Source organism: Lepisma saccharinum, unplaced genomic scaffold (assembly GCF_977018435.1).
Source record: "Lepisma saccharinum unplaced genomic scaffold, izLepSacc3.1 HAP1_SCAFFOLD_317, whole genome shotgun sequence".
Lineage (NCBI taxonomy): Eukaryota > Metazoa > Arthropoda > Insecta > Zygentoma > Lepismatidae > Lepisma > Lepisma saccharinum.
This window is the reverse complement of record NW_028143049.1, coordinates 263,664-289,725: the sequence shown is the minus strand read 5'-3', so window position 1 is coordinate 289,725 and position 26,062 is coordinate 263,664. Positions and strand designations below refer to the sequence as shown.

At 35.5% G+C, this 26,062-nt stretch overlaps 1 pseudogene; it reads right to left on the bottom strand.

Moving 5' to 3' along the window:
* Positions 1 to 22: 22 nt before the first annotated feature.
* LOC145982681 (polyubiquitin-like) lies at positions 23 to 25,858 on the bottom strand (annotated as a pseudogene).
* Positions 25,859 to 26,062: the final 204 nt, after the last annotated feature.

Sequence of the window (26,062 nt, the reverse complement as noted above, 5' to 3'; positions counted from 1 at the left end):
GGTATCTCCCAAGTCTTGAGGACTACACCATGTCCTTATCCATTCCCCACAGAGCAAAACCATATGGCATCCCTAACCTATCAATGATTCTGGCTATAAGTTGCCCTGAAGTAGATAAACAATATCTCAAAAAATCATTTCTTTAGTAATTACTTGTGAGCCCCGCAACACAGAGTTAGGAGAGAAAACCTTGTAGTTAGAAAGGAATTTAACATTTTTTTTATGGAATGAAGCATGAGATAAGATAAGATAAGATTTATTTCCATCCACTTGATCATATGAGTACAAATAGCACTATGATATGAGATAGGTCAATTACATGTGTAATTTTGAGTACAAAGGAATTAACACATACATATTAAAAGTATAAAGAGTATAGTATAAAATAAAAATAAAATAAAATTACATAAAATTACATGTATAATTTTGAGTACAAAGGAATTAACACATACCCTCGAATGTATGTTGGTCCCCTCCCCCAAAATGTACAAAATTTTCATTTCAATCAATTAAACAATATGACACTGCTACTACATTAGTTTAACAGTCACGAGACAGTCTGATATGATATGATATGATTCATTTTCATCCACTTGATCTTATAAGTACAAATAGCACTATGATATGGGATAGGTTAATTACATGTATGATTTTGAGTACAAAGGAATTAACACATACTTATGCATATTAAAAAGTATAAAAGAGTACAGAATAACTTAAAAAAATAGAAGAAAAATCAAAGGTTATGGCTATTAGTGAACATAAAAATGGAAGAAAATCAAAGGTTATGTCTATTAATGAAAAATATGATTTAAGTACTCCTCTGTGCTATAAAACAAATACTTCATAAGCAAGCTTTTTACTGTTATTTTAAATTTGGTTGGATTATGATTCTTGAATTCCTCTGGCAGCTTGTTATAGAGTTTTACACCTTGAAATCCTAGACCACTATGTGTTTTGGATGTGCGGACAGTAGAAAGATGGAGGGAGTTATGCATACGAGTGCTGTACTTGTGTATGTCCAGATTTTTTGAGAATATTTTAGAATTTGTATGAATAAAGTACAATATTTCTAATATGTACAAACATGGAAGAGGTAATATTTGAAATTCATTGAAAATTTGTTTTGTTGGGTTTGAGAGGGATACATTCTTCATAATTTTTAATATGCGTTTTTGCCAAATAAAAAGTTTCTGCATTTTGGGTGAGCTGCCCCAGAAAGAGATACCATATGTAAGTACAGGTTGAATCTGTCCAAAATATACTGTCCTTAAATCATTCAAAGTTAAAACATTTCTCAAAATTCTCATCATGTAGCAGAGCCTGCTTAACTTTTGAGTTAAATTAGTAATTTGCATGTCCCAAGACAGGTTTGAGTCTATCCATACTCCTAAGAATTTTATTGCATTGCATTCTTTGACGACTTCATTGTTAATAATTACATTAAAGTTTTTTTATTTGTTTTGCTGGATTAAAATTTATTAGAACTGTTTTATTAACATTCAGGGAAAGCTTGTTGTTGTTTAGCCAGGTGTTTAGTTGTGTTGTTGTTGAAATTGAATTCTTTTGAAGTTGCTCATATTCCAGGCTTTTTACTATGATATTAGTATCATCTGCAAAAAGTATTGTTTGAGACTCTGATAAGGTTTCCGGAAGATCATTTATGTAGCGTAAAAATAAAACTGGTCCTAGAATTGAGCCTTGCGGTACACCTGTATTGAGGAACAATTGGTCTGATTTGATTTTGTTAATATCTACATACTGACATCTGTCTTTTAAATAAGACTTGAACCATTTTTTTGCTAAACCTCTGATTCCATAATGGTCCATTTTATCTAGTAAAATGCCATGCTGAACCAAATCAAAAGCTTTGGTAAAATCTAAAAATAATCCATGCACATGCATTTTTTTGTCTCTCGATTTTAGAATGTTATTTGTAAATTCAAAAATAGCTTCTGATATTGACTTACTTTTTTGGTATCCAAATTGATGTTTGGATAAAATGTCGTATTTTTCTAAGAAAGTTACTAATCTATTTAGCATAATTTTCTCTATTACTTTAGAGAAGACCGATAAAAGAGAAATTGGCCTATAGTTTGAGCATTCTTCTTTGCTGCCTTTCTTGAATAATGGTCTCACTTTTGCTATTTTGTACTCACTAGGAAAAATACCTGTTTCTAAAGATGTGTTGCAAATACTTACTAGTGGTTGTAAAATACTATTCCCACATTTTTTAGTAGAGAACTTGAAAATTCATCTGGCCCTGATGAATACTTATTTTTTAAATTTATAATTACCTTCTCGACTTCTCCCTCAGTTACTGGTGTGAGAAACATAGTGTTAATAGAAGTTAATAACCCCAAAACGATTGAATGTTAGCCAACTTTGCAATATTTAGGTGGTCTTCTCTTTGCTCTGCAGTGCATGGCAAATTACTACATTTATTGTTTTACATACACGTATTTCAGCATGTAAAAGTCATGGCAAAGTCCTCCTTTTGGCTTCTCTCATCCTCACTTGGTGTTTTCTTGCACTTCTTGAGGCTCTCATTGAGTAAATCATAAAGACTAAACATGGAGATGGACAATTTGCTTGGAAATTCTTATGCATACAACTGTACAATCCCAATAGGCCCGAATTAAGGAAAGCTACAGCTCGAGCCTTAAACGTGCACCCTTCCTCTGGGTAAAAATCATTTAAAAATAATCCGAAGATGAAAAAGAAATAGATATTTAAAATGTGGTAAAATATAAATAATATAATTACTCATCTGATATAATTTGGCATAAAATTGATAACTGAAATAGTGTAATGGATGGCATCACAATGTTCTTATCCCCTAGGTTCTAATTTACTCATGTGGAGGCTCATCATATAAATAATATAATTATCATATATTAGATTTTATTATATTTTCAAATTGCGCTTAAAGTGAAAAATGTTAGCTGGGGGGTGTTTGGTGAAGCCTTGGAGTTAACTCTTACAGTTTAATATGGTGACAATGAGACAGGTGAGGGGATGCGTTGCAAAAGTATTGCTAACTAGTTAGATACCATTCCGCAGCTGCACAACCCCTCACTTCAAGCTCTGTATTCAATTATAAACCATTAGGATCTTACAAAATTTCTTTTATTTTTAGGCCAAGATATATCAGACATTAATTATATTTTATATATTTTACTGCATTTGAAATATCTTGTTTACAAAATTTTGTGGTGCTTGTCAAAGCAGTTTTTTCCCACCAGGATGCTTCTTGCAAACAGAGGCCTGCACGAGACCCGGAAAACCCCATACAAGAAGTCGCACCTAAAATAATATGCAACATGCACGACAAGCAAGGCATTGGACATTGCACATTGAACAAGAGTCCACAAGCCTTGAACCGTGAAAGGGTTTTTCTCTTTACCGGGTAGTCACAGGAGAACTAAGTTGCATCAATACAATCTACCACTTTCAGTGTTGCCAATGGCTGGTGGTTGTTCTACATGAATCTGCTCAAATGTTCATCACTTGTAATCGATTTGAAACTGCAGGAATAATTGCTGTAGTAAAAGAAACATTTGTATTACTACCACCTGCAACGGAGTACAAAGTATGTTACACAAGAAGTGCCATTGTAAGTACAGCTTTTGGAACATTGTGCGGCTGTGGTGCAATTTTGCCAATTCAATATCCTAAATAGTTGCTCAAGATATCCTCCCCCCTCCTTTTTGAAAAATCATTCTATTTGTGACTTGCTTAGTGTTATTATTTCCTCTGAATGGAATTGTTTTCTAAATTTGGGATCAATGTAGTAGTTATTCATCCTTACATTTCTGATATCACGTGATGCTGAACACTAAGGCAAGGGGTGCCATAAAATATATATTAAAATCAGAATTTACACTACTGTACATACAATATAAGATTTTTGCATTTTGTCATCTATTTCAATAAATTGTTGTTTGATCATGTTGCTGTGAGTCATCTAGTTCTACAGACTTCAATAATAGTAACACAATGTAAAATAATTGTTAGTTAGTATCTTGAGATGGGTGCAAGTGCTGGCTCGCACTGTATGGAGCAGAGACTTGGACAATGTCAGAGAGAGACAAAAGAAAGATGCAGACAGTGGAGATGACATTTTTAAGGAGTATATGGGGGAAGACTAGAAGGGATAGAATAAGGAATGAGGAGATCCGATAGACAGTGGGGATGGTGAAGCTTCAGAACAGAATAGATCAGATGATTCGGACACATGAAGAGGATGGATGCAGAAAGACTATCAGTAAGAGCTTACAGTGTACAAGGAGTTAGAATTAGGCCAAGAAGAGACCAAGATGTCGGTGAAAAGAGCAGATAGTGAAAAGTGTTAGGAGAGGAGGACAAGATTGGAACACTGTGGAAAGAGAGGAGTGGTGGAATGTCAGGGAAAAATTGAGAGGCTTCACTTCTATGCCAACCCTGCCAGAGGCAGGAAATGACTGTGGATGATGATGATGATAGCATCCCCTCCTCCCCACTTCGAGCATGGATGATCTACTAAAGAAAAACAGTGAAATATATGTTGAGTGCGATATCAAAAGAAAATGTAATTGTTCAAATTATGATTAATGATATTCAAGTCCACTAACATTAAAATTAAACTCCATGTCCATGTGATAACTACACATTGTGGGTCAAGTCCTTCAGATCAACTTTTCATAGGATTTTGTGAAGCCCCCAGCCTTCATTTGCAAGAAGAACCCTGCACAGTTGACCAGTTTCACTTATTATGCCCACGTGGTCACCGAGTCAAAATTTCCTTCTCCTTCCACCTAACGAGTCCATGAGTAAGAACTGAGGATTAAAGTGGTAAACATTGTAAGTGCCAAAAGTGAAAGTGTTGGGAAATTGCATCGTTCCACACATCAGAGGTAAGAACGTTCACACTAGTGACCTCTTTACACGCCCTTTGAACTACTTAGAGAGCTACCAGCCACTTGACACGTTTACCACATTTCACAGTTTAACGTGGAAAACGGTGTTTGATTTATTTTGGCACTTACATTGTTTACCAATATTAGTCTTCAACTCTCTGCCTGGGTTTTCAAGCATCAGGCATCAAAAGCCCAGGGGTAACTGACAAGCCTTGCAAGCTTCCAAAGACCCAGCAGACCTTGTAAGTTTTTTATCTGAAAATAATCTAGCATCAAACTTCTCAACAAGGATTACCAATTCATACCAAATTGCAATGAGGAAATGTATACAAATTATACTTTCATAAATGCTATTGTGATTGAGTTTTACTATAGCAACAACCATAGGAATGTTACTTAAACCAATCAAGTTCCTATCATTGGTATCTAAAATTCATTCTTACTTTATACAATCACATAACAAATGGCATCAGAATGGCAAACCATTTCACATTTTGAAGAGAGAGAATTCTCTCTGTTTTTATGTGTCTGTTGGTCTGCATGGTCGAGTTTGTGTGTATGTGGAGAGTGGAGAGAAAAAGAAAAAGAGACAGAAAATTCTACAGAAATGTCCCAAATAATAATGATAGTACATGACATTGCTACAGTATTGACTAGTTCGGTTTGCTTTACTTTGCTGCTCTGTCACTTTTGGCATATTGCGAAAGATCGTTAGATTAAGTCATATGAAAACTCATTTCTATATCTACATACAATTTATTTCACATGTACAATACTTATTACTTATACTACAAAAACATTTTCCTGAACACAATATATAAGCAGTAAACAATATATAATACGACACAATAATCCAAGTTAGTAACTGCCAAACCATAATTACAAAAAGGAGAGGAAAACCTTCTCTGATGCATGATACAGATGTTTTGAACCCAAATATCCTAACTTCCGGATGCAACTTAATATCTCACTGTTGTAGGATGTTTTTAAAGGTCACCTTAAAATGTTTTCAATGCATCTGCTCCCATTGTTACTACCTTCCATTCAACAAATTCAGCAGCAAGGTCAGATTTAGAGTATTGTCTTCTTACCCATGTCTATACTGTACAATCAATAATCTTGAAATTTTTCCTTTCAAAGGCATCACATTATATTTTCCACCACTTTTGTCCATTTATTGTTTCTTTCCTTCACATAATTAGTTTCTTTTACATCTATGAGACTACATGCACTGGGTAATAGGACCATGAGAGTTATATTTTGACTCAAGACTTGATTGAAAAATCAGCATGCATCATCTTCTGATTATATTAGTTCAACCATAACATATGACCATTTCCCTATCAAGAGGTTGTTCATTAACTTTCGTATCCCATTTCATTCCATTTATTGGCAATTCTTCTCAGATACAAGTTTATTATTTTTCCCTTAAGATGACTTTGGCTGCATTGTAAGACTTTGAAATTCTTTTCTCTTTTGAGCTTCGATTCTGAAATAACCATTCTCCTTCTTTCGTCCAAACTAAAGTGTGATGATGCTCGAGTAATATCTGATAGGTTGCAACTAGTAGCGTTAAGGTCTTTACATGAAGGTCTTGCTGTATAGTTCAACCATATCATCTCAGCATTTTCCATTCACAAGATTGCTCATTAACTTTCATAACTCTTTTCTTCCATCTTTTCGCTCTTCTTCACAGATATAAGTTTCTCATCTTACCCTTAAGATGACTTTGAAATTCTTTTCTCTTTTGAGCTTCGATTCTGAAATAACCATTCTCCTTCTTTTGTCCAAACTAAAGTGTGATGATGCTCGAGTAATCTCTGATAGGTTGCAACTAGTAGCGTAAGGTCTTTACATGAAGGTTTTGCTGTATAGTTCAACCATATCATCTTAGCATTTTCCATTCACAAGATTGCTCATTAACTTTCATATCTCTTTTCTTCCATCTTTTCGCTCTTCTTCACAGATATAAGTTTCTCATCTTATCTTAAGATGAAATTGGCTGCATTGTAAGACTTTGAAATTATTTTCTCTTTTGAGCTTCGATTCTGAAATAACCATTCTCCTTCTTACGTCCAAACTAAAGTATGATGATGCCCGAGTAATCTCTGATAGGTTGCAACTAGTAGCGTAAGGTCTTTACATGAAGGTCTTGCTCTATAGTTCAACCATATCATCTCAGCATTTTTAAATTCAAAAGATTGCTCATTAACTTTCATATCTCTTTTCTTCCGTCTTTTCGCTCTTCTTCTCAGATATAAGTTTCTCATCTTACCCTTAAGATGACTTTGAAATTCTTTTCTCTTTTGAGCTTCGATTCTGAAATAACCATTCTCTTTCTTTCGCCCAAACTAAAGTATGATGATGCTCGAGTAATCTCTGATAGGTTGCAACTAGTAGCATTATGGTCTTTACATGAAGGTCTTGCTGTATAGTTCAACCATATCACCTCAGCATTTTACATTCACAAGATTGCTCATTAACTTTCATATCTCTTTTCTTCCATCTTTTCACTCTCCTTCTCAGATATAAGTTTCTCATCTTACCCTTAAGATGACTTTGGCTGCATTGAAAGACTTTGAAATTCTTTTCTCTTTTGAGCTTCGATTCTGAAATAACCATTCTCCTTCTTTCGTCCAAACTAAAATGTGATGATGCTCGAGTAATCTCTGATAGGTTGCAACTAGTAGCGTTAAGGTCTTTACATGAAGGTCTTGCTGTATAGTTCAACCATATCATCTCAGCATTTTCCATTCACAAGATTGCTCATTAACTTTCATATCTCTTTTCTTCCATCTTTTTGCTCTTCTTCACAGATATAAGTTTCTCATCTTACCTTAAGATGACTTTGGCTGCATTGTAAGACTTTGAAATTCTTTTCTCTTTTGAGCTTCGATTCTGAAATAACCATTCTCCTTCTTTCGTCCAAACTAAAGTATGATGATGCTCGAGTAATCTCTGATAGGTTGCAACTAGTAGCGTTAAGGTCTTTACATGAAGGTCTTGCTGTATTGTTCAACCATATCATCTCGGCATTTTCCATTCACAAGATTGCTCATTAACTTTCATATCTCTTTTCTTCCGTCTTTTCGCTCTTCTTCTCAGATATAAGTTTCTCATCTTACCCTTAAGATGACTTTGAAATTCTTTTCTCTTTTGAGCTTCGATTCTAAAATAACCATTCTCCTTCTTTCGTCCAAACTAAAGTGTGATGATGCTCGAGTAATCTCTGATAGGTTGCAACTAGTAGCGTTAAGGTCTTTACATGAAGGTCTTGCTGTATAGTTCAACCATATCATCTCAGCATTTTCTATTCACAAGATTGCTCATTAACTTTCATATCTCTTTTCTTCCATCTTTTCGCACTTCTTCTCAGATATAAGTTTCTCATCTTACCCTTAAGATGACTTTGAAATTCTTTTCTCTTTTGAGCTTCGATTCTGAAATAACCATTCTCCTTCTTTCGCCCAAACTAAAGTATGATAATGCTCGAGTAATCTATGATAGGTTGCAACTAGTAGCGTTAAGGTCTTTACATGAAGGTCTTGCTGTATAATTCAACCATATCATCTCAGCATTTTCCATTCACAAGATTGTTCATTAACTTTCATATCTCTTTTCTTCCATCTTTTCGCTCTCCTTCTCAGATATAAGTTTCTCATCTTACAATTAAGATGACTTTGGCTGTGTTGTAACACTTTGAAATTCTTTTCTCTTTTGAGCTTCGATTCTGAAATAACCATTCTCTATCTTTCGTCCAAACTAAAGTATGATGATGCTCGAGTAATCTCTGATAGGTTGCAACTAGTAGCGTTAAGGTCTTTTTCATGAAGGTCTTGCTGTATAGTTCAACCATATCATCTCAGCATTTTCCATTCACAAGATTGCTCATTAACTTTCATATCTCTTTTCTTCCATCTTTTCGCTGTTCTTCTCAGATATAAGTTTCTCATCTTACAATTAAGATGACTTTGAAATTCTTCTCTCTTTTGGGCTTCGATTCTGAAATAACCATTCTCCTTCTTTCATCCAAACTAAAGTGTGATGATGCTCGAGTAATCTCTGATAGGTTGCAACTAGTAGTGTTAAGGTCTTTACATGAAGGTCTTGCTGTATAGTTCAACCATATCATCTCAGCATTTTCCATTCACAAGATTGCTCATTAACTTTCATATCTCTTTTCTTCCATCTTTTCGCTCTCCTTCTCAGATATAAGATTCTCATATTACCCTTAAGATGACTTTGGCTGTGTTGTAAGACTTTGAAATTCTTTTCTCTTTTGAGCTTCGATTCTGAATTAACCATTCTCCTTCTTTTGTCCAAACTAAAGTGTGATGATGCTCGAGTAATCTCTGATAGGTTGCAACTAGTAGCGTTAAGGTCTTTACATGAAGGTCTTGCTGTATAGTTCAACCATATCATCTCAGCATTTTCCATTCACAAGATTGCTCATTAACTTTCTTATCTCTTTTCTTCCATCTTTTTGCTCTCCTTCTCAGATATAAGTTTCTCATCTTACCTTAAGATAACTTTGGCTGCATTCTAAGACTTTGAAATTCTTTTCTCTTTTGAGCTTCGATTCTGAAATAACCATTCTCCTTCTTACGTCCAAACTAAAGTATGATGATGCTCGAGTAATCTCTGATAGGTTGCAACTAGTAGCGTTAAGGTCTTTACATGAAGGTCTTGCTGTATTGTTCAACCATATCATCTCGGCATTTTCCATTCACAAGATTGCTCATTAACTTTCATATCTCTTTTCTTCCGTATTTTCGCTCTTCTTCTCAGATATAAGTTTCTCATCTTACCCTTAAGATGACTTTGAAATTCTTTTCTCTTTTGAGCTTCGATTCTAAAATAACCATTCTCCTTCTTTCGTCCAAACTAAAGTGTGATGATGCTCGAGTAATCTCTGATAGGTTGCAACTAGTAGCGTTAAGATCTTTACATGAAGGTCTTGCTGTATAGTTCAACCATATCATCTCAGCATTTTCTATTCACAAGATTGCTCATTAACTTTCATATCTCTTTTCTTCCATCTTTTCGCTCTTCTTCTCAGATATAAGTTTCTCATCTTACCCTTAAGATGACTTTGAAATTCTTTTCTCTTTTGAGCTTCGATTCTGAAATAACCATTCTCTTTCTTTCGCCCAAACTAAAGTATGATAATGCTCGAGTAATCTATGATAGGTTGCAACTAGTAGCGTTAAGGTCTTTACATGAAGGTCTTGCTGTATAATTCAACCATATCATCTCAGCATTTTCCATTCACAAGATTGTTCATTAACTTTCATATCTCTTTTCTTCCATCTTTTCGCTCTCCTTCTCAGATATAAGTTTCTCATCTTACCCTTAAGATGACTTTGGCTGTGTTGTAAGACTTTGAAATTCTTTTCTCTTTTGAGCTTCGATTCTGAAATAACCATTCTCTATCTTTCGTCCAAACTAAAGTATGATGATGCTCGAGTAATCTCTGATAGGCTGCAACTAGTAGCGTTAAGGTCTTTACATGAAGGTCTTGCTGTATAGTTCAACCATATCATCTCAGCATTTTCCATTCACAAGATTGCTCATTAACTTTCATATCTCTTTTCTTCCATCTTTTCGCTGTTCTTCTCAGATATAAGTTTCTCATCTTACAATTAAGATGACTTTGAAATTCTTCTCTCTTTTGGGCTTCGATTCTGAAATAACCATTCTCCTTCTTTCATCCAAACTAAAGTGTGATGATGCTCGAGTAATCTCTGATAGGTTGCAACTAGTAGTGTTAAGGTCTTTACATGAAGGTCTTGCTGTATAGTTTAACCATATCATCTCAGCATTTTCCATTCACAAGATTGCTCATTAACTTTCATATCTCTTTTCTTCCATCTTTTCGCTCTCCTTCTCAGATATAAGATTCTCATATTACCCTTAAGATGACTTTGGCTGTGTTGTAAGACTTTGAAATTCTTTTCTCTTTTGAGCTTCGATTCTGAATTAACCATTCTCCTTCTTTTGTCCAAACTAAAGTGTGATGATGCTCGAGTAATCTCTGATAGGTTGCAACTAGTAGCGTTAAGGTCTTTACATGAAGGTCTTGCTGTATAGTTCAACCATATCATCTCAGCATTTTCCATTCACAAGATTGCTCATTAACTTTCATATCTCTTTTCTTCCATCTTTTTGCTCTTCTTCACAGATATAAGTTTCTCATCTTACCTTAAGATGACTTTGGCTGCTTTGTAAGACTTTGAAATTCCTTTCTCTTTTGAGCTTCGATTCTGAAATAACCATTCTCCTTCTTACGCCCAAACTAAAGTATGATGATGCTCGAGTAATCTCTGATAGGTTGCAACTAGTAGCGTTAAGGTCTTTACATGAAGGTCTTGCAGTATTGTTCAACCATATCATCTCAGCATTTTCCATTCACAAGATTGCTCATTAACTTTCATATCTCTTTTCTTCCGTCTTTTCGCTCTTCTTCTCAGATATAAGTTTCTCATCTTACCCTTAAGATGACTTTGAAATTCTTTTCTCTTTTGAGCTTCGATTCTAAAATAACCATTCTCCTTCTTTCGTCCAAACTAAAGTGTGATGATGCTCGAGTAATCTCTGATAGGTTGCAACTAGTAGCGTTAAGGTCTTTACATGAAGGTCTTGCTGTATAGTTCAACCATATCATCTCAGCATTTTCTATTCACAAGATTGCTCATTAACTTTCATATCTCTTTTCTTCCATCTTTTTGCTCTTCTTCTCAGATATAAGTTTCTCATCTTACCCTTAAGATGACTTTGAAATTCTTTTCTCTTTTGAGCTTCGATTCTGAAATAACCATTCTATTTCTTTCGCCCAAACTAATGTATGATAATGCTCGAGTAATCTATGATAGGTTGCAACTAGTAGCGTTAAGGTCTTTACATGAAGGTCTTGCTGTATAATTCAACCATATCATCTCAGCATTTTCCATTCACAAGATTGTTCATTAACTTTCATATCTCTTTTCTTCCATCTTTTCGCTCTCCTTCTCAGATATAAGTTTCTCATCTTACCCTTAAGATGACTTTGGCTGTGTTGTAAGACTTTGAAATTCTTTTCTCTTTTGAGCTTCGATTCTGAAATAACCATTCTCTATCTTTCGTCCAAACTAAAGTATGATGATGCTCGAGTAATCTCTGATAGGTTGCAACTAGTAGCGTTAAGGTCTTTACATGAAGGTCTTGCTGTATAGTTCAACCATATCATCTCAGCATTTTCCATTCACAAGATTGCTCATTAACTTACATATCTCTTTTCTTCCATCTTTTCGCTCTCCTTCTCAGATATAAGTTTCTCATCTTACCCTTAAGATGACTTTGGCTGTGTTGTAAGACTTTGAAATTCTTTTCTCTTTTGAGCTTCGATTCTGAAATAACCATTCTCTATCTTTCGTCCAAACTAAAGTATGATGATGCTCGAGTAATCTCTGATAGGTTGCAACTAGTAGCGTTAAGGTCTTTACATGAAGGTCTTGCTGTATAGTTCAACCATATCATCTCAGCATTTTCCATTCACAAGATTGCTCATTAACTTACATATCTCTTTTCTTCCATCTTTTCGCTGTTCTTCTCAGATATAAGTTTCTCATCTTACAATTAAGATGACTTTGAAATTCTTCTCTCTTTTGAGCTTCGATTCTGAAATAACCATTCTCCTTCTTTCATCCAAACTAAAGTGTGATGATGCTCGAGTAATCTCTGATAGGTTGCAACTAGTAGTGTTAACGTCTTTACATGAAGGTCTTGCTGTATAGTTTAACCATATCATCTCAGCATTTTCCATTCACAAGATTGCTCATTAACTTTCATATCTCTTTTCTTCCATCTTTTCGCTCTCCTTCTCAGATATAAGATTCTCATATTACCCTTAAGATGACTTTGGCTGTGTTGTAAGACTTTGAAATTCTTTTCTCTTTTGAGCTTCGATTCTGAATTAACCATTCTCCTTCTTTTGTCCAGACTAAAGTGTGATGATGCTCGAGTAATCTCTGATAGGTTGCAACTAGTAGCGTTAAGGTCTTTACATGAAGGTCTTGCTGTATAGTTCAACCATATCATCTCAGCATTTTCCATTCACAAGATTCCTCATTAACTTTCATATTTCTTTTCTTCCATCTTTTCGCTCTTCTTCTCAGATATAAGTTTCTCATCTTAACCTTAAGATGACATTGGCTACGTTGTAAGACTTTGAAATTCTTTTCTCTTTTGAGCTTCGATTCTGAAATAACCATTCTCCTTCTTTCTTCCAAACTAAAGTGTGATGATGCTCGAGTAATCTCTGATAGGTTGCAACTAGTAGCGTTAAGGTCTTTACATGAATGTCTTGCTGTATAGTTCAACCATATCATCTCAGCATTTTCCATTCACAAGATTGCTCATTAACTTTCATATCTCTTTTCTTCCGTCTTTTCGCTCTTCTTCTCAGATATAAGTTTCTCATCTTACCCTTAAGATGACTTTGAAATTCTTTTCTCTGTTGAGCTTCGATTCTAAAATAACCATTCTCCTTCTTTCGTCCAAACTAAAGTGTGATGATGCTCGAGTAATCTCTGATAGGTTGCAACTAGTAGCGTTAAGGTCTATACATGAAGGTCTTGCTGTATAGTTCAACCATATCATCTCAGCATTTTCTATTGACAAGATTGCTCATTAACTTTCATATCTCTTTTCTTCCGTCTTTTCGCTCTTCTTCTCAGATATAAGTTTCTCATCTTACCCTTAAGATGACTTTGAAATTCTTTTCTCTTTTGAGCTTCGATTCTAAAATAACCATTCTCCTTCTTTCGTCCAAACTAAAGTGTGATGATGCTCGAGTAATCTCTGATAGGTTGCAACTAGTAGCGTTAAGGTCTTTACATGAAGGTCTTGCTGTATAGTTCAACCATATCATCTCAGCATTTTCTATTCACAAGATTGCTCATTAACTTTCATATCTCTTTTCTTCCATCTTTTCGCTCTTCTTCTCAGATATAAGTTTCTCATCTTACCCTTAAGATGACTTTGAAATTCTTCTCTCTTTTGAGCTTCGATTCTGAAATAACCATTCTCCTTCTTCCGCTCAAACTAAAGTATGATAATGCTCGAGTAATCTATGATAGGTTGCAACTAGTAGCGTTAAGGTCTTTACATGAAGGTCTTGCTGTATATTTTAACCATATCATCTCAGCATTTTCCATTCACAAGATTGCTCATTAACTTTCATATCTCTTTTCTTCCATCTTTTCGCTTTTCATCACAGATATAATTTTCTCATCTTACCCTTAAGATGACTTTGGCTGTCTTGTAAGACTTTGAAATTCTTTTATCTTTTGAGCTTCGATTCTGAAATAACCATTCTCTATCTTTCGTCCAAACTAAAGTATGATGATGCTCGAGTAATCTCTGATAGATTGCAACTACTAGCGTTAAGGTCTTTACATGAAGGTCTTGCTGTATAGTTCAACCATATCATCTCAGCATTTTCCATTCACAAGATTGTTCATTAATTTCATATTTCTTTTCTTCCATCTTTTCGCTTTTCATCACAGATATAATTTTCTCATCTTACCCTTAAGATGACTTTGAAATTCTTTTCTCTTTTGAGCTTCGATTCTGAAATAACCATTCTCCTTCTTTCGTCCAAACTAAAGTGTGATGATGCTCGAGTAATCTCTGATAGGTTGCAACTAGTAGCGTTAAGGTCTTTACATGAAGGTCTTGCTGTATAGTTCAACCATATCATCTCACCATTTTCTATTCACAAGATTGCTCATTAACTTTCATATCTCTTTTCTTCCATCTTTTCGCTCTTCTTCTCAGATATAAGTTTCTCATCTTAACCTTAAGATGACATTGGCTACGTTGTAAGACTTTGAAATTCTTTTCTCTTTTGAGCCTCGATTCTGAAATAACCATTCTCCTTCTTTCGCCCAAACTAAAGTATGATGATGCTCGAGTAATCTCTGATAGGTTTGCAACTAGTAGTGTTAAGGTCTTTACATGAAAGTCTTGCTGTATAGTTCAACCATATCATCACAGCATTTTCCATTCACAAGATTGCTCATTAACTTTCATATCTCTTTTCTTCCATCTTTTCGCTCTCCTTCTCAGATATAAGTTTCTCATCTTACCCTTAAGATGACTTTGGCTGTGTTGTAAGACTTTGAAATTATTTTCTCTTTTGAGCTTCTATTCTGAAATAACCATTCTCTATCTTTCGTCCAAACTAATGTATGATGATGCTCGAGTAATCTCTGATAGGTTGCAACTAGTAGCGTTAAGGTCTTTACATGAAGGTCTTGCTGTATAGTTCAACCATATCATCTCAGCATTTTCTATTCACAAGATTGCTCATTAACTTTCATATCTCTTTTCTTCCATCTTTTCGCTCTTCTTCTCAGATATAAGTTTCTCATCTTAACCTTAAGATGACATTGGCTACGTTGTAAGACTTTGAAATTCTTTTCTCTTTTGAGCTTTGATTCTGAAATAACCATTCTCTATCTTTCGTCCAAACTAAAGTATGATGATGCTCGAGTAATCTCTGATAGGTTGCAACTAGTAGCGTTAAGGTCTTTACATGAAGGTCTTGCTGTATAGTTCAACCATATCATCTCAGCATTTTCTATTCACAAGATTGCTCATTAACTTTCATATCTCTTTTCTTCCATCTTTTCGCTCTTCTTCTCAGATATAAGTTTCTCATCTTAACCTTAAGATGACATTGGCTACGTTGTAAGACTTTGAAATTATTTTCTCTTTTGAGCCTCGATTCTGAAATAACCATTCTCCTTCTTTCGTCCAAACTAAAGTGTGATGATGCTCGAGTAATCTCTGATAGGTTGCAACTAGTAGCGTTAAGGTCTTTACATGAAGGTCTTGCTGTATAGTTCAACCATATCATCTCAGCATTTTCCATTCACAAGATTGCTCATTAACTTTCATATCTCTTTTCTTCCATCTTTTCGCTCTCCTTCTCAGATATAAGTTTCTCATCTTACCCTTAAGATGACTTTGGCTGTGTTGTAAGACTTTGAAATTCTTTTCTCTTTTGAGCTTCGATTCTGAAATAACCATTCTCTATCTTTCGTCCAAACTAAAGTATGATGATGCTCGAGTAATCTCTGATAGGTTGCAACTAGTAGCGTTAAGGTCTTTACATGAAGGTCTTGCTGTATAGTTCAACCATATCATCTCAGCATTTTCTATTCACAAGATTGCTCATTAACTTTCATATCTCTTTTCTTCCATCTTTTCGCTCTTCTTCTCAGATATAAGTTTCTCATCTTACCCTTAAGATGACTTTGAAATTCTTTTCTCTTTTGAGCTTCGATTCTGAAATAACCATTCTCCTTCTTTCGCCCAAACTAAAGTATGATAATGCTCGAGTAATATATGATAGGTTGCAACTAGTAGCGTTAAGGTCTTTACATGAAGGTCTTGCTGTATAGTTCAACCATATCATCTCAGCATTTTCCATTCACAAGATTGCTCATTAACTTTTATATCTCTTTTCTTCCATCTTTTCGCTCTTCTTCACAGATATAATTTTCTCATCTTACCCTTAAGATGACTTTGGCTGAGTTGTAAAACTTTGAAATTCTTTTCTCTTTTGAGCTTCGATTCTGAAATAACCATTCTCCTTCTTTCGTCCAAACTAAAGTGTGATGATGCTCGAGTAATCTCTGATAGGTTGCAACTAGTAGCGTTAAGGTCTTTACATGAAGCTCTTGCTGTATAGTTCAACCATATCATCTCAGCATTTTCCATTCACAAGATTGCTCATTAACTTTCATATCTCTTTTCTTCCATCTTTTCGCTCTTCTTCACAGATATAAGTTTCTCATCTTACCCTTAAGATGACTTTGGCTGAGTTGTAAGACTTTGAAATTCTTTTCTCTTTTGAGCTTCGATTCTGAAATAACCATTCTCCTTCTTTCGTCCAAACTAAAGTGTGATGATGCTCGAGTAATCTCTGATAGGTTGCAACTAGTAGCGTTAAGGTCTTTACATGAAGGTCTTGCTGTATAGTTCAACCATATCATCTCAGCATTTTCCATTCACAAGATTGCTCATTAACTTTCATATCTCTTTTCTTCCATCTTTTCGCTCTTCTTCTCAGATATAAGTTTCTCATCTTACCCTTAAGATGACTTTGGCTGAGTTGTAAGACTTTGAAATTCTTTTCTCTTTTGAGTTTCGATTCTGAAATAACCATTCTCCTTCTTTCGTCCAAACTAAAGTGTGATGATGCTCGAGTAATATCTGATAGGTTGCAACTAGTAGCGTTAAGGTCTTTACATGAAGGTCTTGCTGTATAGTTCAACCATATCATCTCAGCATTTTCCATTCACAAGATTGCTCATTAACTTTCATATCTCTTTTCTTCCATCTTTTCGCTCTTCTTCACAGATATAAGTTTCTCATCTTACCCTTAAGATGACTTTAGCTGAGTTGTAAGACTTTGAAATTCTTTTCTCTTTTGAGCTTCGATTCTGAAATAACCATTCTCCTTCTTTCGTCCAAACTAAAGTGTGATGATGCTCGAGTAATCTCTGATAGGTTGCAACTAGTAGCATTAAGGTCTTTACATGAAAGTCTTGCTGTATAGTTCAACCATATCATCTCAGCATTTTCCATTCACAAGATTGCTCATTAACTTTCATATCTCTTTTCTTCCATCTTTTCACTCTTCTTCACAGATATAAGTTTCTCATCTTACCCTTAAGATGACTTTGGCTGAGTTGTAAGACTTTGAAATTCTTTTCTCTTTTGAGCTTCGATTCTGAAATAACCATTCTCCTTCTTTCGTCCAAACTAAAGTGTGATGATGCTCGAGTAATCTCTGATAGGTTGCAACTAGTAGTGTTAAGGTCTTTACATGAAGGTCTTGCTGTATAGTTCAACCATATCATCTCAGCATTTTCCATTCACAAGATTGTTCATTAACTTTCATATCCCATTTCTTCCAGTTCTTGTCCTGATATGTCAGGTTTTTATGTCAGGTTTTTATGTCACGTTTGAGATGACTTGGACTGAATTAAAAAACTTGCAGTCGTTTCTTCTTACTCAAGCCTATATTATGAAATCAACATATTTTTGCCATACCAAATTGTTAAGATCGTTTATTCAATAATAGTAATATAATTAAGCCTTGTTTTTTCCATATTAAAACCAATACGTTGCTGACCAAGGCAGTTTATTAAGATAAAACACTTAACACGTAACGTTTCGACCCTGTATCAGGGTCTTCCTCAGACGAAGAACTAAACTAAAAAGATGAAATATACTAAATACAGAAAGATTACATACACATAGCAGGGTCACAAGCCACACAACAACAAATCAAGGTGACAGTCCTTATCTATGAAGATTTCTCCAAAGGAATTAAACATATCACCTCCTGACAGTTGTTGTTTTAGTTTAGTTCTTCGTCTGAGGAAGACCCTGATACAGGGTCGAAACGTTACGTGTTAAGTGTTTTATCTTAATAAACTGCCTTGGTCAGCAACGTATTGGTTTCAATAATAGGTAGGACTTACTTGACTTAGTTGCTTGGTGGTTTAGAATTTTTTTTAACCACTCTGATTTTTTTTTAAATGTTGTAGAATATGTAGCCTTTTGCATTTCTATAGACATGGATTACATTATAATAGTATACATGTTTTATTCTGACTCAAGCCTGGATTAAGAAATCAGTATACTTTTATATGTAGATAAAATTGTTAATCTCTTGCCCAACATGTTTGAATTATTGCAGCTGTGATTGTTGCTTGGGAGCCTTTTATAATATTCCAACCCTGCTGATTTCCAGTTTTCCTACTGTGTTGCCTGGCAGTGCCTGGTTAGAGAAAGAGAAAAAGAGACATTTGGAAATAATTATTGAGTTGCATTCTAATTATTCAAAAATGAAGTGCCATATCTAAATTTTGCATTTATTTACAATTGAATTATTATAGAAATGTTTTATGTTGTAGTTTTGATATACGTCTTAATTTAGAATATTTATTGAAATTTTTATATGTAGGTTTTACTTTTTATTACATTTTATTTATGATTCATTTTTATGATATATTGGTGTGTCGAAATATTTAACTGTCAGCTTCATGGTGATCCTGTTCATCTTTGGGCCTCCCCTATGGCATAGTGGTAATGTTGTTGCCTTGCAATCAAGGGTCTGTCGCCTGACTGTGATTGTATTTACTTCACTTTGCCATATTCATTATATTAATTTTTCATTATTTGATCAGTTCCAATAATCTTCAACCTTCTCAGTAGTTCGAACAATTGAATGATTTATTGATTGAGTTGGTGTTTCAAGTCCACTTTTTGTACAGTAAGGCTAATCGGGACTGGTCCTAAAAAATATTGGATCTGAACCACTTGGGCCTCCACTGAGTATCGAACCCACGGCCCCTTGATTATAAGGCAATGACACTACCAATGCACCATTGGGGAGGCATCTAGCTAGAACGATTTCAGAGCATTCCTTTCAGGTGAAGTCATGAAAACAACTTAGGTGGCTTCATAATTGACTGGCCAGGGGTCCAGGGGCTTCGATTCCCGGCCTTGGCATGTGAGAGTCCCTTCATCAATTTAATCATATCATTACTCATCCTCATCTTCACGATCAGCACAAAAGTGGCAGAAAAGCAGAAGTTACATGTAATGCTATTATTTGTACATATTGAGTAGGTGAGGATTGTTATATTTGTAGTATTTTGAACCATCCCTTCCTCGTCTACAACTTTGTGCCATCTTTTTCGAAAATATGTTGAACACAACGGTGACTTTTGTTTTGACATGTTATATTGCATTGATTTTTCTGCCACTTTTGGCTACTGCTGCAATCAACATGCATAATAATTAGATGCAATTGATGAGAAGACACTCGGAAAGGACATGCATGCTTAAGACGTGTTGCACTCAAACTGAGAACCTTCGGAAGCGAGATCGTGATAAGGTCAACTATCATGGTCACTTGTTCAAGCCACTTTATTTCTCACAAATTAATACTCTTTCTTACTTTGAAAGTATTTTGAGTATTTAAATGCCTTCTTTATCCTCCCACACAATTTGTAAATATGATAGGAACTTTTACCATTTTCAGTGTAATATAATTTACACTTCATAGTTTCTAGCATTCTATTCTTCTGCATGTTGTAAATATAATCTAAAACAGTGATAGCATTATCATAAACTGTAAATCAAAAATTAATAAATTTAAACTAATACAGGTACTGTTGAAGGCATTTCTGGGTACTCGGAATGTGCACATCACCCCAGGTAACCGCGAACAAATACCAGTTATATTTCTTATAACAAAGAAATCAGTTTTTTGGGTTTATTAGGTATTTGTCAATTGACAAGCTCGTTGAGTTCTGTTATATACAGTAATTGTTTGGCCTAATGAAATTTATTTGGCGATTCCTCGCCTTGGTTATGCTGTACAAATTAAATTAAATATTTTTTAAACATGGTTTAGAATTTAGACTGTCTGAATGTGCCATATGCATTACTCATTTTCTAGTTGCACTTGATAGTATTTAATATGTTGTTCTTACTAGTATACAAATAAAGGCTACAGATAATCAAAAGAAAATACTAATGCCTTTAACAACATTCTTTGAGACAAAAAGTTCTCTTAATCAAGGTGTGGATAGTAAATATGTAAGTAAGTAAACCCACATATAAATTTACCTTAATATTGTATCTACTCATAAATAACTTCATGTTCTTATTTTCTATTAAGCTTTTAAGAGAGAATTACGAGAAACTAGAAACACATTACATATGAAATAAACATTAGAGACAACTTATACTTTCAAATCATTTATTGACACATATAATAAAATATCACTTACTTTCGTGGATTACTATATGTTAGACTCACACACTGGACAGGAAGGCAAGTGTCCCGGGTCACCTAGTTTAACCCCAAGCAAAGAAGAAAACCTAAGGCTGCAGTCTGCAGTAGAGTGGTCATGCCAGGTTCGAACCTTGGTCAGACATGGATATATCATTGTGTTTGTCTCATCATTTCACCAGTTCATCCCTGGTTCTTAAGGTCGCTATTAACACAAGATGTAGGAAAGTGAGGTAAATAACAGAAATAGACAAATATATAAGGCTTTCAGGTGGACACTCACTGTCTCTCAGATAATATTCCTCTTCTACCCCCCCCCCCCCCCGCCTCTTCACACATATGCGAGATGAATCAACATTACAGGACCACAAACCAGATAAATCACAAGCAAACACTCAAAACAACTTATTTAATAGCAATAATATGGAATATAATAATATTCAAATAACAACATATTTAATGACTATCTGTTGGTGAATGTATCGAGAGTGTGGGAGGGGCATCCCCACTTTTTGTCACTTTTTGCCCCCTCAATATGGCCGAGCAAGTACACTGTCCCCCTCCCCTATTCGTCTTGGCTCTTTACTATTCAGGGTGGCTAGTCACCAGGAATTCTTTGAATTCCGGAAATTATGAGTGAATCGTTGGTTCCGGGAATTTTGCGTGAATTCTACATGAATTCTTCTCCGTAGACATGAAATATGACAACTTTTATTAATCCAAATGAATTCGTATCCGTACATTTACAAATGGCCTGAGGCATGTTTTTCAGAGGTTAGCTTTTATTTTTATCGAGGAAGGAAATTAAAAGAAAGCTGCGTGTAAAATAAAACAGAATTATCTCAATCTGTTTACTTTGTTGGTGTTCTTTGCAGAACAATCTGACACTCAGATTGTTGCAGGACATCTTGAAGTTGATTAGGTAAATTTGAATTCCTATACAATTGACATTTTCTTACAGATTAGTATATTCCGTCACATTTGTGACGTGTGTGTACATTTATTCCAAGTCTGAGAATCTGAAATGGCAAATGTAAACTCTACACCTTAAATTGAATATTTTAAATAGTATGGTATACTGTTTAATTGAATTGAATTATAGATTTTTTTAGTACATTGGGTCAACACAGATCCTTTATATTGTTAATATGTGCATGGGTGGTCAGAGCTGGTAGGTAATACATAAGGTTGAAATAGACAAAATATCTGCTTGAACCACTGATTTTTTGGAAAGTTCGCTTTGAAAACTTGGAATAATATTTGAATTTTATCACGGTCCTGTCCTAGAGTAGCCACCCTGCCATTGCATTTAGTTTCACAAGTACGGCTCTCTGGGAAAATCTATCACCAAATTAGACTCCATACATTTATGGACAACTTGTTGCAGTTGACTGCATACATGTTGTACATAGGTGAATCGTTATTTCCTTACATATTCACCACTCGTGTGCCTTCTTCCACAATTAAATAATAAGAACTATGATGCTCCTTTACACAAATTGAAGCTTATTTCTATTGCAGATGGCAGTTCCTTACAGATCCACCATTGTGGTTCTTTGCATTATGGGGCTTGTTTTTGACTCACCTTATTTCTTTTCCCAACCAAACTATATCGCCGCATGTTATGAAGTTGGAGCAAAGAGTGCATATGCCACTAGCACGGCCATAATTGTTTCTCGCATGAAGCAAATTGAACCTCCATCCAGTAAAAATGAACTGGCAAATGACCGAAGTCCCAGAAATAGCTGCGTAAATTCTCAAAAATAACCAACAAAATAGTGTATTTGTGTTGAACAGACGTGCATGAAAAGATTATTTCTGATGTTTACAGTATATAAATATGATTTCAGGTGTATACTGGGTTGAAATTTCAAAACCTGGGCTAACTCTCGTTCAAAAGGGTAAAAATGCTGGGAATTTTGGGATTTTGAAGTAAAAATAATTATTAAAAGTACACTGTATCATTGAAATGGAAGCAGTAAGGAAATTATTTCAAGTACTTTTATAAAAAATAGAGATCCATATTGTGAAATATTGATGTGGGCCTACTTGCGAGAATAAAATATATAATAAACTTCTTACCTTGAATGGTTTCATTTGAACAGCAACTCCATGCTTATATTGCCGACCTCCGTAGCAAAGTGGTTATTAACACAGCATGGGATTTCGGGTTCAAATCTCGGTATGGGTATTCTTTGTTGGGGTCCCTGGTTCGATATCCGGCGGAGAATCATAGTGGTTCGGTTCCCACTATAAACTGTACGTCCATTCCCGATTAGCTTTACTGTACATAAAGCGGGCTAAAAATACCAACTCAATCAACCAATCAATCAAACATTTTACTAATAGATTATTTCCTGATAACCTAGCTAGCCTAGAATATATGCGCCTCGATTTCAGATATGAAAGTTGCGTAAATAAGTCGCTTTTCTATTTTACCTTAAATACTGTGATGGTGACAAAAGTGTTGGAAGTATTTGTAGCAGAATTGTCAATTTGCCTCAGCCATCACCTCCTGCACACCTTAAACAGCTTCACACACCTTCACCTGTATGTTACTTTCCAATGTTGTCGTGCACAGGCGGTAGCCGTTTACACTATCACACAAATTTTTCTCTCTCTCTGTATTCTATCAAAAAGGGCAGGTGATAATGCTGTTTCTTCTGGCTAAGAAACTGAGAAGGGAGGCCAACTGTAAGTTAAACACCGAACCAAGCAAACTAGAATCGAGCCTTAAATGATCTACAGATAGATAGATCTCCTGCCCTAAATTACAATATTCTGGTGCCTCTCATAACTGGTTGAAGCACATGGAGTGTTAAGCAAGTTGGAAGAACGTTGGAAAATGTACAACATGAAAAAATTGTATTGTGTAAATTAAACTACCAACAAAGTATTTTGTGTCTTGCATAAGAAATACTATTAACAAGGTGTGTGTTATTATTCAAGATGACTTACCTTTCTGAATGTTGTAGTAAGACAAGATTTGACCATCTTCAAGCTGCTCCTCTGCACAAATCAACCTCGGCTCATCTGGATGGATTCCCTCCTTATCCTGAATTTGGATAAGACACTCTCAATGGTGTCTGAAGGCTCCACCTAGGGGATATTGTCTTCCCTATCGATGTCTCCACGAAGATCTGAATTCTATAAATCAAATTCTGCTAATCTGGAGGAATTCCCTCTTTATCCTGAAGTTTTTCTTTGACACTCTCATTGGTGTCTGAAGGCTCCACCTAGGGGATATTGTCTTCCCTGTCGATGTCTCCACGAAGATCTGCATTCTATAAATCAAATTCTGCTAATCTTTACTCTGAAGTTTTTTTCTTAGAACCTCTCATTGGTGTCTGAAGGCTCCACCTAGGGGGATATTGACTTCCCTCTCGATGTCTCCACGAAGATCTGAATTCTATAAATCAAATTCTGCTAATCTGGAGGAATTCCCTCTTTATCCTGAAGTTTTTCTTTGAAATTTTCATTGGTGTCTGAAGGCTTCACCTAGGGGATATTGTCTTCCCTGTCGATGTCTCCATGAAGATCTGAATTCTATAAATCAAATTCTACTAATCTGGAGGAATTCCCTCTTTACTCTGAAGTTTTTCTTAGAACCTCTCATTGATGTCTGAAGGCTCCACCTAGGGTATATTGTCTTCCCTGTCGATGTCTTCACGAAGATCTGAATTCTATAAATCAAATTCTGCTAATCTGAAGGAATTTCCTCTTTATCCTGAAGTTTTTCTTTGACACTCTCATTGGTGTCTGAAGGCTCCACCTAGGGGATATTGCCTTCCCTGTCGATGTCTCCACGAAGATCTGAATTCTATAAATCAAATTCTGCTAATCTGGAGGAATTCCCTCTTTATCCTGAAGTTTTTCTTTGACACTCTCATTGGTGTCTGAAGGCTCCACCTAGGGTATATTGTCTTCCCTGTCGATGTCTCCACGAAGATCTGAATTCTCTAAATCAAATTCTGCTAATCTGGAGGAATTTCCTCTTTATCCTCTAGTTTTTCTTTGACACTCTCATTGGTGTCTGAAGGCTCCACCTAGGGGATATTGTCTTCCCTGTCGATGTCTCCACGAAGATCTGAATTCTATAAATCAAATTCTGCTAATCTGGAGGAATTCCCTCTTTATCCTGAAGTTTTTCTTTGACACTCTCATTGGTGTCTGAAGGCTCCACCTAGGGGATATTGTCTTCCCTGTCGATGTCTCCACGAAGATCTGCATTCTATAAATCAAATTCTGCTAATCTTTACTCTGAAGTTTTTTTCTTAGAACCTCTCATTGGTGTCTGAAGGCTCCACCTAGGGGGATATTGACTTCCCTCTCGATGTCTCCACGAAGATCTGAATTCTATAAATCAAATTCTGCTAATCTGGAGGAATTCCCTCTTTATCCTGAAGTTTTTCTTTGAAATTTTCATTGGTGTCTGAAGGCTTCACCTAGGGGATATTGTCTTCCCTGTCGATGTCTCCATGAAGATCTGAATTCTATAAATCAAATTCTACTAATCTGGAGGAATTCCCTCTTTATCCTGAAGTTTTTCTTTGACACTCTCATTGGTGTCTGAAGGCTCCACCTAGGGTATATTGTCTTCCCTGTCGATGTCTCCACGAAGATCTGAATTCTCTAAATCAAATTCTGCTAATCTGGAGGAATTCCCTCTTTATCCTGAAGTTTTTCTTTGACACTCTCATTGGTGTCTGAAGGCTCCACCTAGGGTATATTGTCTTCCCTGTCGATGTCTCCACGAAGATCTGAATTCTCTAAATCAAATTCTGCTAATCTGGAGGAATTTCCTCTTTATCCTCTAGTTTTTCTTTGACACTCTCATTGGTGTCTGAAGGCTCCACCTAGGGGATATTGTCTTCCCTGTCGATGTCTCCACGAAGATCTGAATTCTATAAATCAAATTCTGCTAATCTGGAGGAATTCCCTCTTTATCCTGAAGTTTTTCTTTGACACTCTCATTGGTGTCTGAAGGCTCCACCTAGGGGATATTGTCTTCCCTGTCGATGTCTCCACGAAGATCTGCATTCTATAAATCAAATTCTGCTAATCTTTACTCTGAAGTTTTTTTCTTAGAACCTCTCATTGGTGTCTGAAGGCTCCACCTAGGGGGATATTGACTTCCCTCTCGATGTCTCCACGAAGATCTGAATTCTATAAATCAAATTCTGCTAATCTGGAGGAATTCCCTCTTTATCCTGAAGTTTTTCTTTGAAATTTTCATTGGTGTCTGAAGGCTTCACCTAGGGGATATTGTCTTCCCTGTCGATGTCTCCATGAAGATCTGAAT